The 17,920-nt window shown below is 41.0% G+C and overlaps 1 protein-coding gene across 1 annotated transcript in view; it reads right to left on the bottom strand.

The window, feature by feature from the left end:
* Nucleotides 1-1,500: 1,500 nt before the first annotated feature.
* The window catches only part of LOC110008319 (uncharacterized), a 75,102-nt gene continuing 58,682 nt past the window's right edge, over nucleotides 1,501-17,920 (bottom strand). The window contains exon 7 of the transcript XR_016044931.1: nucleotides 1,501-1,728. The gene's annotated coding sequence lies outside the window, so the exon portion shown is untranslated. The remainder of the gene's footprint in view (nucleotides 1,729-17,920) is intronic.

Genomic DNA, 17,920 nt, shown 5'->3' with positions numbered 1-17,920 from the left:
GATTATTTTTCGAGACAATGAGGTCACTTACACATAAAACTGATAAAATAAAGATCCTAGACGGAAATATCACTATTTATTAAAAATAGACTATTTTTCAGAAAGACGATGTCACTTACCCACAATTATTTGAGAGGGAGCTTCCGATAAAAATTTTCGGTTCGAGAGAGAAGTTCACTGTGTTTCGACCAGAGAGAGATCTCAAAGTTTTGTTTTAGGGTGGGAGTGCTCACATCCCCTATTTAAATTCTTATAACGTATTATTATATTATTTTCTTACGCTCTACCTCATACCCGAGGTGTCGCGTTAAAAGCATACTTTTATCGTACGAAAACCACGTCCGCTAAAGGACGCTGCCAGCTGCAAGCAGCAGGAGGCAAAAGCGGGCAAAGGAAAAAAAAAAGTAAAGGCAAAGCAAAAGTTAATCCAAAGCAAAAGTTTTGAAAATAGTGATGGTCCCCAAGGACCATCATACTCAAACAGACCATCACCTATTTAAAAGCATCTTTTCTCCCTTTTTTTTTTTTTTTTTTTTAATTTTAGGATTGTTACAGTTACAGATTTCAAGGGAAACTGGGATGAACATCTGCATTTGATAGAATTTGCTTATAACAATAGTTTCCAAGCCAGTATCCAGATGAGACCTTTTGAGGCATTGTGTGGGAGGAAATGCAGTTCACCTATATGTTGGGACGAGATTGGTGAAAGAAAACTTTAAGAGCCAGATATTTTTCAAGTGACCGCAGAAAAGATTGCCTTAATTCGAGAATGGCTCAAGACAGCCCAGAACCGGCAGAAGAGTTATGCCGACAATCAAAGAAGGAACCTTGAATTTGAAATGGGTGATCAGGTTGTCCTGAAAGTATCACCCACTAAGAGTATAATGAGATTTGACAAGAAGGGGAAATTGGATCCATGATTTATTAGACCCTTTGAGATTTTAGAAAGAATTGGAGATGTGGCATATCGATTGGCCCTACCGCTCGAGTTAGCCAATATCCATATTGTGTTTCATGTGTCGTTATTGAAAAGGTATCAGCCCGATAAGACCCACGTTTTGAAGTATGAGCAAATCCCTATCAAGGAGGATTTAACTTATATAGAACAGCCTATTGAAATACTTGATCGAAGAATTCAGATATTGCACAATAAAGAGATTCCTCTAGTCCGGGTCTTATGACAATATCATTCTAAGGAAGAGTCAACGTGGGAGTGAGAAGATGAAATCCAGGCCAAGTACCCCCATTTATTCGATTAACGATTTTGAGGATAAAATCTTTTTAAGGGGGGGATGATGTGATGACCAAAACTTTTCTCGGATGGATGGTGTACAGCTATCACAACCCCACTCCCTGACCCTTGCCGGAGGGCGACAAAGCACGGGATCGCGACTGGAGGTTGTGAGCGTCACTCAAGTGGGAGTGGCTCAACGTATAAAACACAGAATCGAGAGCAAACCATGAAAGAAAACTAGAATAAATCTACTCATCAAACAAATATCGATTCAAAGGGTACAGTCATCTCATTCGTTCAAGATTAAAAGTATTTACAATTTCTTCAAGGCACTACTGGCCCAAAATACACAAGATGAAGTATACATCATGTTGCTGAAACCACCAAAACATACTGTAAAAGTCTTCGAAAGATGGCTCCTCAACTTCTTAATTTCAGGCTACAAGCCTTCAAACAGCCAGCCACCTGTAGCATAGATGCCACCACCCTTCACTCTACAGTTACATAAATGAGGTGGGATGAGCTAAAAGCCCAGTAAGCAGATCAAAACTATTGCATTTCAACTAGCATAACAGTGATAACAATATGCAATGCACATATATTCACACGGTATCAAGGGAAGTCTCTCAACATGCTTCTCAACACTCTAACAGTAATATGATAAAAGCAGTTCAATAAACAATGCATAAGCCATAACCACTTTACTTACAGCAAAACAGTACGGATAACATATCATAATTACAAAACTAGTAAGGCCCTACTCTCGAATTAGAAGCAACATTGATCAGACTAAGCCAATCCTGAGCTTGAGACTTCTACCCTTATTCAGGAGGGAGGACAATGACAAGTGGATGACCCACTTGGTAATGTCCTTACACACGCACACATCCCCATCATGCTTTGGGGTTTCGATAGGTAGAGGCCTTGCAAGAGACAACTCTTTCCTTATGCCCTTCTAGCGAAAGTGCGTTACACTACCATTAGGGGACCAAATGCATAGGGCCCACATAGATCTGGGGGGCACGACCCTCCTAACTACTCACATCCTGAGTCCCGTCCTATCATGAGGACTCAAGGGAAGACCGCAACTGCTAGTACCATCATTCACACAGTAGGTACACTTCCCAACAGGCAGCTGCTAGCACTATCACTCACATGGTAGGTGCCCATTTATATAACATGATACCATCATTCACACAGTAGGTATCCATTCACATAAACTGCATGATACCATCTTTCACACAGTAGGTATCCATTCACATAAACAACATGATACCATCATTCACACAGTAGGTATCCATTCACATATCACAATAACAATATGATACCATCATTCACACAGTAGGTGTCCATTCACATAAACAACATGATACCATCATTCATACAGTAGGTATCCATTCACATAACAACATGATACCATCATTTATACAGTAGGTATCCATTCACATATCATAATAACAACATGACATCACATTATGCCGATCTCTATCTTTCATCATGATAGCAGCAATATCGCATTAGATGGTGGCATATCATATTTAAGTAATATCATAATGAAAGCACCATAGTAATGATGGCATTATTCCAGTTAAACCTTACAGCTCGATTTCCTGCCATCAGAGGGAATGACATGAGCTCACCGTGAGGGTCGTAACGTTTAGACCATTTAGATTTTGAAGATGATTCCAAAACCAATTTTGTACTAAACACTCATATTCTTCAAATGGAATTAGTTTGAAGACAATTGGACCTTGTTTGGCCTCTTGAAGGTACAAAGAGATGAGGGTTAATTTAGCTGCACCCTGCTGTGTACAGCGGACAACGATGTACCCTACTTCATATCACTATACTTTCAAATCGTAAAGAAACTTATGACTATTCCAAAATCAAATTTTAAACCAAAACATATATATTTCTAACAAAGCAGGTTGGAAAGCATTTGGGTTCCGTTTGGTGGTCCAAAGATTCATGCCAAACAAGGTGATAGTTCTAAATTTTTATCAACACTTTCCACAGTGACATACCTTCATAAAATGAAGTATAACTTTTAATCTAAAAATAATTTCAAAATAATTTCTTCTTGAAAGTTTTAGCCCTTTCAAAGATCTTTCAAATGGCTATAGTTTGGCCAAAAATACACTTCGTTTGGTTAGTTATAATTAGTGACCACAATGGTATTAGTGAAAATCTAGGAACACAGTCGATAATGATATACCTTCTCATTTTAAAACATAACTTCATTTTTGTAAAGAATTTCAGCAATGGACAAAACAAAAATTTTTACTAGACTCGAATATCTTCCCAATGGCGATGGTTTGAGGTCAATCGGACCTTATTTGGCAGTTTCAAAGCCTCTTTCAAGAACACACCTATTCCTGGAATTTCATAGTGCCATATAACATGTCTCAAGAATACATTCCTTGACCTTCATTTCATGGTGAGGAACATGATAACAACCATTCACTGACAATGTACACACATAACATGCATTTCTCACATAATCTAAGAATCATATATTCAGTCTTAGCATCCACTTTCATTATAGAACAAAACCCACAAATTTCAGTGAAAAAGGTGAAGGATTTTTCTACATCACATACACTTTCCTTTCTTATTTCACATGCATAAATTCCCACGAATCCTTACGAATACCATGCAATGGTGATGGATCCACTTACCTAAATAACAACGGTGCCTTCTCCAATCCTCTTCTCATAGCTCTCACCCGCCCAATAATGGCTGCCCTCCAACAGTCACTTCTTCACACCTTGAGTTTTAGAGAGAGAGAGATGAAGTAAGAATGAGTGGCGTGGGTGAGAGAAGAGGGTGGGGTGGCTGCCCACGTGGTGTCAAAAGACTTCAAAAATCAGACAAGTGGCACTCAAACAACATGCATTTGACAAGTGGCATCATCAACACATGCACGTCAGAAACTCAACTGGCGCTTCCCACCATAACTCAATCGGCGCTGGCCACAACTCAACCGACACTTCCCACAACAAGTCAACCGGTGCTGGCCACAACTCAACCGGTGCTGGCCACAACTCAACTGGTGTTGGCCACAACTCAGTCGGTGCTGGCCGTAACTCAACCGACGCTCCCCACAACAACTCAACCTGCGCTGCCCACAACAACTCATTCGGCGCTGACCACAACTCAACCGGCGCTGGCCACAACAACTCAACTGGAGTTGGCCACAACTCAACCATCGCTGTGTTTGGGTCATCACATCATCCCCCCCCTAAAAAAAGGTTTTGTCCTTAAAATCGTCAATCAAATAAATGGGGGTACAAGGCTCAGATTTCATCTTCTCGCTCCCACGTTGATTCTTCCCTTGAATGATACTGCCATAAAACCCAGACTATAGGAATCTCTTTATTGCAAAAAACTTGGACCCTTATGTCCAGAATTTCGGTTGGTTGCTCTACATAAGTCAAATCTTCCCTAATCGAGATTGGCTCATACCTTAAAACGTGGGACGGATTGGGCTGATACTTTCTCAATAACGAGACATGAAACACATTATTGACATTAGCCAACTCGGGCGGTAGCGCCAATCGATATGCCATGACTCCAAACTTTTCTAAAATCTCAAAGGGTCCAATGAACCGTGGACTCACTTTTCCCTTCTTACCAAATCTCATTATGCACTTAGTTGGTGATATCTTCAAAAAGACCCGATCACCCACTACAAATTCAAGGTCCCTTCTCCGATTGTTGGTATAACTCTTCTGCGGACTTCGAGCTGTGCGAAGTCTCTCCCAAATCAAAGCGATCTTTTTTGAGGTCATTTGAACAATCTCTGGCCCTAACAGCCTTCTATCACCGACTTCATCCCAACATATAGGCGATCTGCACTTCTTCCCATAGAATGCCTTAAAAGGTGCCATCTGGATACTGGCCTAGAAACTGTTGTTATAAGCAAATTTTATCATAGCCAGATGATCATCCCAGTTTCCCTTAAAATCTGTAATACAGGCCCTCAACATATCTTCTAGGGTCTGAATAGTCCTTTCCGATTGTCCATCAGTCTGAGTACTAAAAGTGAGTTTGTTCCCCATGGCCAACTGCAGGCTATTCCAAAACCTTGAAGTAAATCTGGAGTCTCTATCGAACACAATACTAACAGGTACCTCATGCAGCCTTACTATCTCCTTGATATATAGTTGGGCCAACTTATCCATGATATAAGTAGTACGGACCGACAAGAAATGAGCGGCTTTAGTGAGTCAGTCCACAATGACCCAAATACTATCATGCCCCAAACTTGATCTAGGCAGGCCAGTCACAAAATCCATCGTTAGCTGCTCCCACTTCCATTCTGGCACAGGTAAGGGTTGTAACTACCCAGCAAGTTTCTGATGGTCGGCCTTCACTTGTTGACAGGTCAAGCACTTGGAAACAAATTGTGCTACTTCTTTCTTCATGTTATTCTACCAAAAGACTCTTTTTAGGTCCTGATGCATTTTCGTACTCCCAGGATGCACTGTAACGGGTGTGATGTGCCTCTTCTAAAATAACCCTTTTATTACCCTTTTATTACCCTTTTATTTACTGATCGTTTGGGACACAAACTCGACCTTTAAACCTCATTACTCCCTAGAGAAAAATCCTCATTACCTTTCGACTTTATTTCCTCAAAAATTTTCATGAACTAAGGATCCTCTTTTTGTGCTACTTGGATTTGCTGAAAGAGATGGGGTTCTATTCTCACACATGAAATTATTCCATTCCTATCATAAAGGGGCAGAGTTGGGTGCCATTCTACTACATCTTTTAGTAGCTTCATTTCTCGAACCATCATGTGAGCCATAGACACCACGAGCTTCCTACTTAAGGCATCTGCCACAACATTGGTCTTACCCAGGTGATAATTGACGGTACAATCATAATCATTGAGCAAGTCCATCCATCTTCTTTGTCTCATATTCAATTCTTTCTGAGAAAACAAGTACTTGAGGCTCTTATGGTCAGTGAACACCTTAAATTGAGTCCCATACAGATAATGTCTCCAAATTTTTAGGGCAAAAACCATAGCGGCCAATTCTAAATCATGAGTGGGATAGTTCTGCTCGTAAAGCTTTAACAGTCTGGAGGCATAGGCAATAACATTTCCCCTTTGCATCAGTACACACCCAACCCCTTTGTGCAAGGCATCAGTAAAAACCACAAAATCTTCATTCCCCTCAAGAAAAGTCAGTACCGGGTCTGATTTTACTTTTTTTTGAAGTTCCTGAAAACTTCTTTCGCAATTATCAAACCACACAAACTTAACTTCCTTTTGGGTTAGGCGGGTTAAGGGAAATGCTTTCTTCGAGAACCCCTCTACAAAAGGCCTGTAATACCCCGTCAGTCCTAAGAAACTGTAAGCTTCAGATACATATATTGGTCTTTCCCATTTACGCACAACCTCAATCTTATAAGGATCCCCTTCTTTGGAAATAATGTGTCAGGGGAATGCCACACTTGGGAGCCAAAACTCACTCTTATTGAGCTTAGCATACAATTTCTCTGTCCTTAGAGTCTGGAGGACCACTCTTAAATGTTGCTCATGATCTGTCTGATTCTTGGAATACACCAAAATATCATCTATATAGACCACCACAAAATCATCCAGATAGGGTCTAAAAACTCTGTTCATCAAATCCATAAACACAGCCGGTGCATTTGTTAACCCAAAAGGCATGACTAAGAACACGTATTGGTGATAACGAGTTCTGAATGTAGTCTTGGCGATATCCTCTTCCTTAACACGCAATTGATGATATTCAGACCGAAGGTCAATCTTAGAAAATATTTGGTCCCCTAGCAGTTGATCAAATAAATCATCAATTCTGGGCAATGGGTATTTATTATTTACTCTAACCTGATTCAACTGTCTATAATCAATGCATAATCTCAAAGGCCCATCTTTCTTCTTCACAAATAAAACTGGTGCGCCCCATGGTGACACATTAGGTCGAATGAACCCCTTATCCAATAATTCATATAAATACTCTTTTAACCCTTTTAGCTCAGCTGGGGCCATCCTATATGGGGCTTCAAAATAGGAGTAGTACCAGGGGCCACCTCTATTTCAAATTCAATCTCTTTAGCTAGGGGCAGATAAGTTAAATCTTCAGGGAAGACCTCTGGATATTCTATCACCACCGGTATCTCTTTTAATTTAGACTGAACACCCCGGTTTCCTACTACATAAGCCAAATATCCAATACCATCTTTTGGCCAATAGGCGAGAGGCCTGAAGGGCTGAGATGATATGCAAGGGAGAAACATTCTTAATGCCCTTAAAATATAGCTCAGGTTGACCCGGGCTTCTAAAAGTTACAATCTTATCAAAACAGTTCACTGTAGCATGGTGGGTAGACAACCAATCCATACCCAAAATAACATCAAAGTCTTGAATATCTAACAGGACCAAATCTATAGGCCGTAAATGCCCTTCAATCACAATCCCACATTGTTTATACATTACATTAGTTTTTATTGATTCTCCCATAGGCATAAATACTAACAGAGTCCAAACAAGTTATGCAGGCTTAACATTCAAGTGACATACAAAGTGTGGTGCAACAAATGAATGGGATGATCCAGGATCAATTAAAACTTTTGCCTCAATTCCACATACAGAAAACATACCTCGAATCACATAGGTTGATGCCTTAGCCTCTTACTCGGTCAAGGCGAACACCCGCCCTTGAGCCCTCGATCGGTCCTCTGATCCCTTGACGGGGCAGTCTTTCATTAAATGGCCCAATTTTCCGCACCGGAAGAAGGTCTTGGTCTTTATGAAGCATTCTGCCGCCGTATGGTTTCCCAATCCATAGCGAGGGTAGACTGGGCATCGATTGCCCCTTACATCATTTGGGACAACCCCCCGGATCCTGATACCAACTTGATTGCTTCTCCCCTTCCACTCTCTCTTTGGAGGGGGTCGTGCCTTCTTCTTAAAGCTCCCTGACTGGGTGACACCCAACCTTCCATCTCTTCTCACCTGAAATTCGTCATCATCTCTCTCCATCTTTAGGGCCATATCCACTAGTGGAGCAAAGGTCATGAGGTTTGCTGCGATAATCCTTCTCCTTATATCAGGTCGAAGGCCTCTCTCAAATTTACTGGCCTTTCACGCCTTAGAACTGATAATATGCACACACATCTAGAGAGTTCAGCAAACTTCACTACATATTGCTCAACAGAAATATTCCCTTGTTGCAGCTCTATGAATTCCACCTCTTTCCTTTCTCTTACTGAGTCGGGGAAGTATTTCATATAAAAGACTTCTAGAAAATTCTCACAAGTAGTCACAACTCCTGACCCTTCCCGTGACTGTTTTATTGAGCTCCACCAGTGCTAAGCTTCTCCTTCGAGCATAAAAGTACCCAGCCTAACGTTTTGCTCATCGGTGCAATTTAGAACCTCAAAGATCTTTTTTATCTGCCTTCTCCATCTCTCAGCCTTTTCTACTCCCCCATGCCTTACAAAGTTTGGAGGTGTGATCCTACTGAACCTTTCTATCATATTATTATCACTCACATCAAAGGCAGGGGTAGGTGGGGCAAGTACAATGTCTCTCATTGCTTGGGTCACGGTCCCCAAACCTCTGATGAGTTCACCTAAGCCCTCGGTGTTCCCATCACTTGAACTCGTGTGGGTGGTACGAGTCCTTGGCATCTCCAACTTAAAGCATAAACACTCAGTTACTACCTATCAAAGAACTATCCTACAAACACTCCTAATACTCTTTAGGCCAAGAATCCTATCCTGGCTACTCTGATACCATAATTGTCACGACCCCACTCCCTGACCCCTGCTAGAGAGCGATAGAGCACGGGATCGCAACCGTAGGTCGTGAACGTCTCTCAAGTGGGAGTGGCTCAAGGCATAAAAACACAGAATCGAGAGCAAACCATGCAAGAAAACTAGAATAAATCCACTCATCAAACAAATATCAATTCAAAGGGTACAGTCATCTCATTCGTTCAAGATTAAAAGTATTTACAATTTCTTCAAGGAACTACTGGCCCAAAATACACAAGATGAAGTATACATCATGTTGCTGAAAACACCAAAACATACTGTGAAAGTCTTCGAAAGACGGCTCTTCAACTTCTTAATTTCGGGCTTCAAGCCCTCAAACTGCCACCCACCTTTAGCACAGATGCTACCACCCTTCATTCTACAGTAACGTAAATGAGGTGGGATAAGCTAAAAGCCTAGTAAGCAGATCAACACCATTGCATTTCAGCTAACATAACAGTGATAACAATATGGAATGCACATATATTCACAAGGTATCAAGGAAAGTCTCTCAACATGCTTCTCAACACTCTAACAGTAATATGATAAAAGTAGTTCAATAAACAATACATAGGCTATAAACACTTTAATTAAAGCAAAACACTAAGGATCACAAATCATAGTTACAAAATTAGTAAGGCCCTACTCCCGAAGTAGAAGCCACATTTATCAGGGTAAGCCAATCCTGAGCTTGGGACTTTTACCCTCATTCAAGAGGGAGGACAATGACAAGTGGATGACCCACTTCATAATGCCCTTACACACACACACACATCCCTAGTGTTCTTTGGGGTTTCGATAGGCAGAGGCCTTGCAAGACACAACTTTCTCCTTATGCCCTTATGGCGAGAGAACGTTACACTACCATTAGGTGACCTAATGCGTAGTGCCCACATAGATCTGGGGGGCACGACCCTCCCAACTACTCACATCTTGAGTCTCGTCCTATCATGGGGAGTCAAGGGAAGATCGTAACTGTCGGTACCATCATTCACAAGTAGGTACCCTTCCCAACAAGCAGCAGCCAGTACCATCATTCACATAATAGGTGCCCATTCATATAGTCTGATGCCATCATTCACACAGTAGGTATCCATTCACATAAACAACATGATACCATCATTCACACAGTAAGTATCCATTCACATAAATATCACGATACCATCATTCGCACAGCAGGTATCCATTCACATATCATAATAACAACATGATACCATCATTCACATAATAGGTATCCATTCACATAAACAACACGATACCATCATTGACACAGTAGGTGTCTATTCACATAAATAGCATGAGATCATCATTCACCTAGTAGGTATCCATTCACATATCACAATAGCAACATGATGTCACATTATGGCGATCTCAACCTTTCATCATTATAGCAGTAATATCGCATTACATAGTGGCATATCACATTTAAGTAATATCATAATGATAGTACCATAGTAATGATGACAATATTCTAGTTAAGACTTACAACTTGATTTCTTGCCATCACAGGCAATGACATGTGCTCACCGTGAGGATCGTAACATTTAGATCGTTTAGAGTTTGAAGATGATTCCAAAACCAATTTTTTACTAAACACTCATATCATTCAAATGGAATTAATTTTAAGACAATTGGCGCCCGTTTAGCCTCTTAAAGGTCCAAAGAGGTGAAAGTTAACTAGTTGCACCCTGTTGTGTACAGTGGACAACGATGTACCCTTCTTCATATCACTATACTTTCAAACCATAAAGCAACTTGTGATGGTTCCGAAATTAAAGTTTAAGCCAAAACATATATCTTTCTAACAAAGCTGGTTGGAAAGCATTTGGGTTTTGTTTGGTGGTCCAAAGATTCCTGCCAAACAAGATGATAGTTCTGAATTTTTATCAACAGTGTCCACAGTGACATACCTTCATAAAATGAAGTATAACTTTCAATATAAAAATAATTTCAAAATAGTTTCTTCTTGCAAGTTTTATCCCTTTCAAAGGTCTTTCAACTGGCTTTGGTTTGGTAAAAAATTCACTTCATTTGGTTAGTTAAAATCAGTGACCACAGTGGTATTTGTGAAAATCCAAGAAAACAATCGATAATGATATACCTTCTCATTTTGAAACATAACTTCATTTTTGTAAAGAATTTCAGCAATAGGAAAAAACAAACATTTTACTAGATTCGCATATCTTCCCAACGGTGGTAGTTTGAGGTCAATCAAACCCCATTTGAGAGTTCAAAATCATCTTTCAAGAAGACACCTATTCCTAGAAATTCATAGTTGCATATAACTTGTCTCAAGAATACATTCCATGACCTTCATTTCATGGTGAGGAACATGATAACAACCATTCACACACAATGTCTGCACATAGCATGCATTTCTCACATAATCTAAGGTCATTCTTAGCATCCACTTTCATTATAGAACAGAGCCCCCAAATTTCAGTGAAAAAGGCGTAAGGATTTTTCTACATCACATACACTTTCCTTGCTTATTTCACATGCATGAATTCCCATGAATCCTTATGGCTACCATGCAATGGTGATGGATCCCCTTACCTAAATAATAATGGTGCCTTCTCCAATCCTCTTCTCATAGCACTCACCCACCCAACAATGGCTGCCCTCCAACAGTTACTTCTTCACATCTTGAGTTTTAGAGAGAGAGAGATGAAGTAAGAATGAGTGGCGTGGGTGAGAGAAGAGGCTTAAATACTCATAAGGGTGGGGTGGTTGCCCACGTGGTGCCACTAGACTTCAAAAACTGGACAAGTGGCACTCAAACGACATGCATTCAACAAGTGGCATCATCAACACATGCACGTTAGAAACTCAACTAGAGCTGCCCACCACAACTCAACCGGCATGAACCGGCACTGCCTGCAAGAACTCAACCAACGATGGCCACAACTCAACCGGCGCTGGCCACAACCAGCACTGCCCACAACAACTCAATCAGCGCTGCCCACAACAACTCAACCGGCGCTGCCCATAACTCAACCGGCGCTGCCCACAACTCAACCGACGCTGAGTTAGGGTCGTCACAGCAGCACCAACTGGGTTGTGTGCAGCGCCGGCTGAGTAGAGAGCCCAACGTTGGCTGTGTAGAGCCCAACCCCGGCTATGTAGAGATCAACGCCGACTGAGTAGAGAGCTCAGCGCCGGCTGTGTAAAGCCCAACGCAGGCTGTGTGGAGACCAGCGCCAGCTGAGTAGAGAGCCCAGCGCTGGTTGTGTAGATAAGCAACACCGCCTTTGTAGAGGGCCAACGCCAACTAGTCTCTGGCATGCATGAGTTGTGAGTGCCACTTGTTAGATGCATGCTGATTTAAGAGCCACTTGTCCATATTTTGAGCCTCTTGGTGACACTTGACCAGCCACCTCAAACCCAAGAGTACTTAAGCCTCTTCTCTCACCCACGCTACTCATTCTTATTTCATCTCTTTCTCTCTCTATGACACAAAGGTTGGAAGAATGGCTTTTGGTGGGCAGCCATTGTTGGGCGGGTGAGAGCTGTGAAAAGAGGAGTGGAGAGGGCCCCATTGTTATTCAGGTAAGTGGATCCATCTTCATTGCATGGTAGTCGTAAGGATGCGTGGGAATTTATGCATGTGAAATGAGCAAGGAAAGTGTATGTGATGTAGAAAATCCTTACACCTTTTTCACTGAAATTTGGGGGTTTTTGTTCTATAATGAAAGTGGATGCTAAGACTGGATGTATGATTTTTAGATTAAGTGAGAAATGCATGTTTTGTGTGTACATTGTGAAAGAATGGTTGCTATCATGTTTCTCATCATGAAATGAAGGCCATGGAATGTGTTCTTGAAATATGTTATATGCCACTGTGAAATTCCAGAAATATGTGTGTTCTTGTAAGAGGCTTTTGGACTACCAAATGGGGTCCGATTGACTTAAGACCACTCCCATTAGGAAGATATATGAGTCTAGTAAAATATTTGTTTTTGGATATTGCTGAAATTCTTTACAAAAATGAAGTTATGTATCTATATGAGAAGGTATATCATTATTAACTGTTTTCCTAGATTTTCACTAATACCACTGTGGTCACAGATTTTAACTAACCAAATGGAGTTCATTTTCGGCCAAACCACAGAAATTTGAAAAATATTTAATGGGCTAAAACTTTCATGTAGAAACTATTTTGAAATTCTTCTTAGATTGAAAGTTATATATCATTTTATGAAGGTATGTCACTCTGGGCAGTATTGATAAAAACTCCAGAACTATCACCTTGTTTGGTACAAATTTTTGAACCAAAAAATGGAATCCAAATGCTTTCAAACTAGCTTTGTTAGAAATATATATGTCTCAGATCAAACTTTTATTTTGAAATTGTCACAATTTGCCTCACGGTTTGAGAGTTATAGTGATATTAAGAAGGGTATGTCGCTGTCCCCTGTACACAGCAAGGTGCAGCTAGTTAACCCTCACCTCTTTGAACCTTTAAAAGGTCAAATGGGCTCCACTTGTCTTCAAACCAATCCCATTTGAAGATTGGTGTGTTTAGTATAAAATTTGTTTTGGAATAACCTTTAAACTATAAACGGTCTAAAAGCTACGAAGTGAGCGCATGTCATTGCCCTTGATGGTAGGGAATCGAGCTATAAGGCTTAACTGGAATCATGTCATTATTACTATGGTAATGTCATTATGATATTGCTTAAATGTGTTATGCCCGTATCAAAGGTGATATTGTTGCTATCACGATAAGATACTGACATCGTTAGAATGATGGTATCATGTTGTTTATGTGATATGTGAATGGGTGGATACCGACTGTGGGAATGATGGTATCATGCTGCTTATGTGATATGTGAATGGATACCTATTGTGTGAATGATGGTATCATGCTGCTTATGTAATATGTGAATGGATACCTACTATGTGAATGATGGTATCATGCTGCTTATGTGATATGTGAATGGATACCTACTACGTGAATGATGGTATCATGCTGCTTATGTAATATGTGAATGAATACCTACTGTGTGAATGATGGTATCATGCTGCTTATGTGATATGTGAATGGATACCTATGTGTGAGTGATGGTATCATGCTGCTTATGTAATATGTGAATGGATACCTACTGTGTGAATGATGGTATCATGCTGCTTATGTAATATGTTAATTGATACCTACTATGTGAATGATGGTATCATGCTGCTTATGTAATATGTGAATGGATACCTACTGTGTGCATGATGGTATCATGCTGCTTATGTAATATGAGAAGGGGTACCTACTGTATGAATGATGGTGCTAGTAGCTGCCTGATGGGAAGGGCACCTACTGTGTGAATGATGGTGCCGACAGCTATGAGCTTCCCATGACTCCCCATGATAGGACGAGACTCAAGATGTGAACAATTGGGTGGGTCATCCCCCTCAGATTTCTATAAGCACTATGCATTGGGTCACCCATAGTAGTGTAACGCTCTCTCCCCAGAAGGGCATAAGGAAAGGGTTGTTCTTGTAAGGCTACTGCCTATCGAAAACCCTAAAGCACACTGGGGATGTGTGCGTGTGTGAGGGCATTACGAAGTGTGTCACCCACTTGTCATTGTCCTCCCTCCGGAATGAGGGTAGAGGTTTCAAGCAACAGGATTGACTTAGCCTGAGCAATGAGGCTTCTACTTCGGGAGTAGGGCCTTACTAGTTTTGTACATATGATCTAGTGTTCTTTCTGTTCTACTTTAAGTAAGATGATTATGACTTATGTATTGTTTATTGAACTGCCTTTATCGTGTTACTGTTAGAGTGTTGAGAATCATGTTTACCATGTGAATGGATGTGCAATGCCTATTATTTGTCACTTTTATAATAGTTGGAATGCAATGGTGTAGATCTTCTTTCTAGGCTGTTAGCTCATACCTTTTCATTTACATAATTGTAGAGTGAAGGGTGGTGGCATCTATGCTAAAGGTGGGTGGCAGTTTGGGGGTTGAAGTTCGAAATTAAGAAGTTTGTAAAGCCGTCTTCTGAAGACCTTCATAGTTTGCTTTGGTGGTTTCAGCAACATGATGTGTACTTTATTATGTGTAGTTTGGGCCAGTAGTGCCTTGGAAGAATTGTAAGGACTTTTAATATTGAATGAATGGATGGTTGTTCTTTTGGATTGATACTCATATGTTGTATGGACTTATTTTTGTTTTCTTTCATGTTTTGCTCTTGATTCCGCTTTTTTATGCATTCATCCACTCCCACATGCGTGACGTTCGCGACCTCCGGTCGCGATCCCGCACTTTGTCGCCCTCCTGCAGGGGTCAGGGGGCGGAGTCATGACAGGTACCCTGCTTGTCAAAGCAAAACTAGTGTAGCAGCAAGCAACGCCGCCAATACATCCAATAGGGTGCAGACTTTAAAATCATCCCTCAAACATCCAACAAGGGTGAGGACTTTGACCACATCCATCAACGTCTCTTCTCCCCACAAAAGTCTCCACGTTTGGGTCTACAAGCCCTCAAACAAGGCCCCCAGACGTTAGAGCACCTTTTCACCGCTCTGTGAAGCCGCTTCGCATGAGTACCCCTTCAGCGGTCATGTTGATCAGGTGGTCAGAAAGGTTTTTTTTTAAGGTCGAAGGACCAGTTTTGATTCTAAATGTTATCCTTCTTGCTTATCTCGAAACACAACATTTAGTGGGGCAAGTTGTTTTAGGGTATTTTTAAACACTTGTATCCCTGATGCGAATAAGGAGAGAGTAGTTCACAACCTAAGTCCACAGGTATCAAAATGCCTATGATCTATGGAAGCCGTAGGACAATAAGCCATGATGCAAAAGTGAAATTTTCGACAGTCTCAAAATGGCCCAAGAATGTAGCTAAGGGTTTCCTAAGAACACCTGCCAATTTTTATCACAATCCGATGAGTTTAAGATAATATAGATGCAGAAACAATTTTGGAAAAATGGCCTCTAGCGTGCTGAAAATGGACCTTATAACTACAACCAAATTACCGGAGTGTCAAACGATAGTAAGACAACCACGATTAGAGCTGGAACATTCGAAAACCCCAACAGACCAAGTTTCAACTTGATCAGATGCTTTTGAACCATGTTATGGCCAAATTACCCAAAACAGGTAGGTCATACACTATTACCGTGCACCCTCAGTAAACCAGTTTCCATTAATGGAAGCTGTGTTTTTGGGTTTCGGTCTGAACTTTGGAAGGCTATATCTTTCTCTCATCTCAAGTTAGATCAAGCTCAAATTTTGAGAGCATGTTCTTCTCATCGACATGAGAGTTTCGATATGTAGCACGACCCATGTCATGGCCCGAGCCGAGAGAAAAACTAGAGACAAGATTGCGATTCGAAGAGAAGTTCTAGAATTTTCAATAGGAGCGGGCCTCCTCGATCAAGTGGACACATCATAACGCTCGCATATCGGATCGGCTCAAAACCAGACCCATTACGAGCACGAGGTCAAAGGCTTCATCTGAGCTAAACTTTGTACATGATCGATGGTTGGATTCATCGCACAATGAGGACGAAGTTGCTGCACTTTTCAACCAACGAAAACCACATTCTGGCCAATATACTTAATTTGGAAAACGATCGTTTATGTACCAAATCAAGCCACATTTGTTGCCAAAGCTCATGATAACTCGCTCGTCAATATTCAGCAAAGAAATCGTAGAAAAAGAACGAGAAATGGGCATGATCTTGAATCAAAGATGGCACGTTTCTCATGATTTTCACACCTCGTGATCATGACCTAAAAGCTCGATCCATGACTAGAAATGGGTATCAAAACGACGGTCTCCCAGAGTCGATCAAGAAAGTAATAATCTTTTGGTCAGATGGACACCGAAAGGACGCCGAACATATCCCGGAAGATCGCAAGGGTTTCATGGCCATGATAGAGATCTAATTGAAATTTCAAGATTTGTGGTAAGTGGCAAAATCATCATTTTGCCCCTAATTCTTAATTTTATTTAATTCATTTAATTACTATATTTTCAACAATTAGGTTAGGAATTGGGCATTCACCCATGTTTGAATTAATTTTCTATATAAGCATGTGATGTGCTCATGTAAGGATCCCCTCTTGATCAATAAAATAAATTGGGCATTTTGCTTAAGCTTTTGGGTCACGTTTCACTTTTTTAAGAGAGAGAGGAGAGAGAAGATTTAGGTAGGTACCATTCGACCATAAAGGTAACTTTCTCTCTCCTCTCTACTTTCTCTCTCTAGTTTCTCTCTTCTCTCTTTTTTCTCTCTTCTCTCTTTTTCGATTCTTTCTCTCTCTTCTTTTTTCTCTCTTCTTTCTTTGTCTCTCTTCCTTCTCTCTCCTTTCCTTTTTCCTTTTCTCTTCTTTCCTTTTTCCTTCTCTTCCTCTTTCCTTTCTGTCTTCTTCTTTCCTTTCTCTCTCTTCTTCTTTCCTTTCTCTTTGCTTCTTTCCCATGTCTCTCTTCTCTCTCTTATCTCTAGCACGGTAGCGTCACTCGTCGTGCCTGACTCTTCTCACTGCTCTCTTCATTCTCTTTTCTGTCTGGCACGACAGGGTCACCCGCCATGCCTGACTTTTCTCACTGCTTCTCTTCTCTCTCCTCTGTCCTGCACGACATGGTCACTTGCCGTGCACGACATCTCTTTTCTCTCTTCTCTTTCTTTCTTTCACGTCACTCTCATGGACGGCAGCATAAGCCATCGTCCATGCATCTCTTTTCTCTCTCTTCTGTCTGGCACAATAAGGTCACCCACCGTGCCTGACTTTTCTCATTGCTTCTCTTCTCTCTCTTCTCTGTCTGGCACGGTATGGTCATCCTGCCATGCACAACCTCTTTTCTCTCTCTCCTTCTCTGTCTAGAATGGCATGGTCAACCCATTGTATACGACTTTTCCTCTATATCTTCTCTCTCCTCCCTCTT

This window comes from Amborella trichopoda, chromosome 11, assembly GCF_054954075.1.
Source record: "Amborella trichopoda isolate Santa Cruz 75 chromosome 11, AtrichopodaSantaCruz75HAP2 v2.0, whole genome shotgun sequence".
Classification (NCBI taxonomy): Eukaryota; Viridiplantae; Streptophyta; class Magnoliopsida; order Amborellales; family Amborellaceae; genus Amborella; species Amborella trichopoda.
This window is presented reverse-complemented; position numbering and strand designations above follow the sequence as displayed.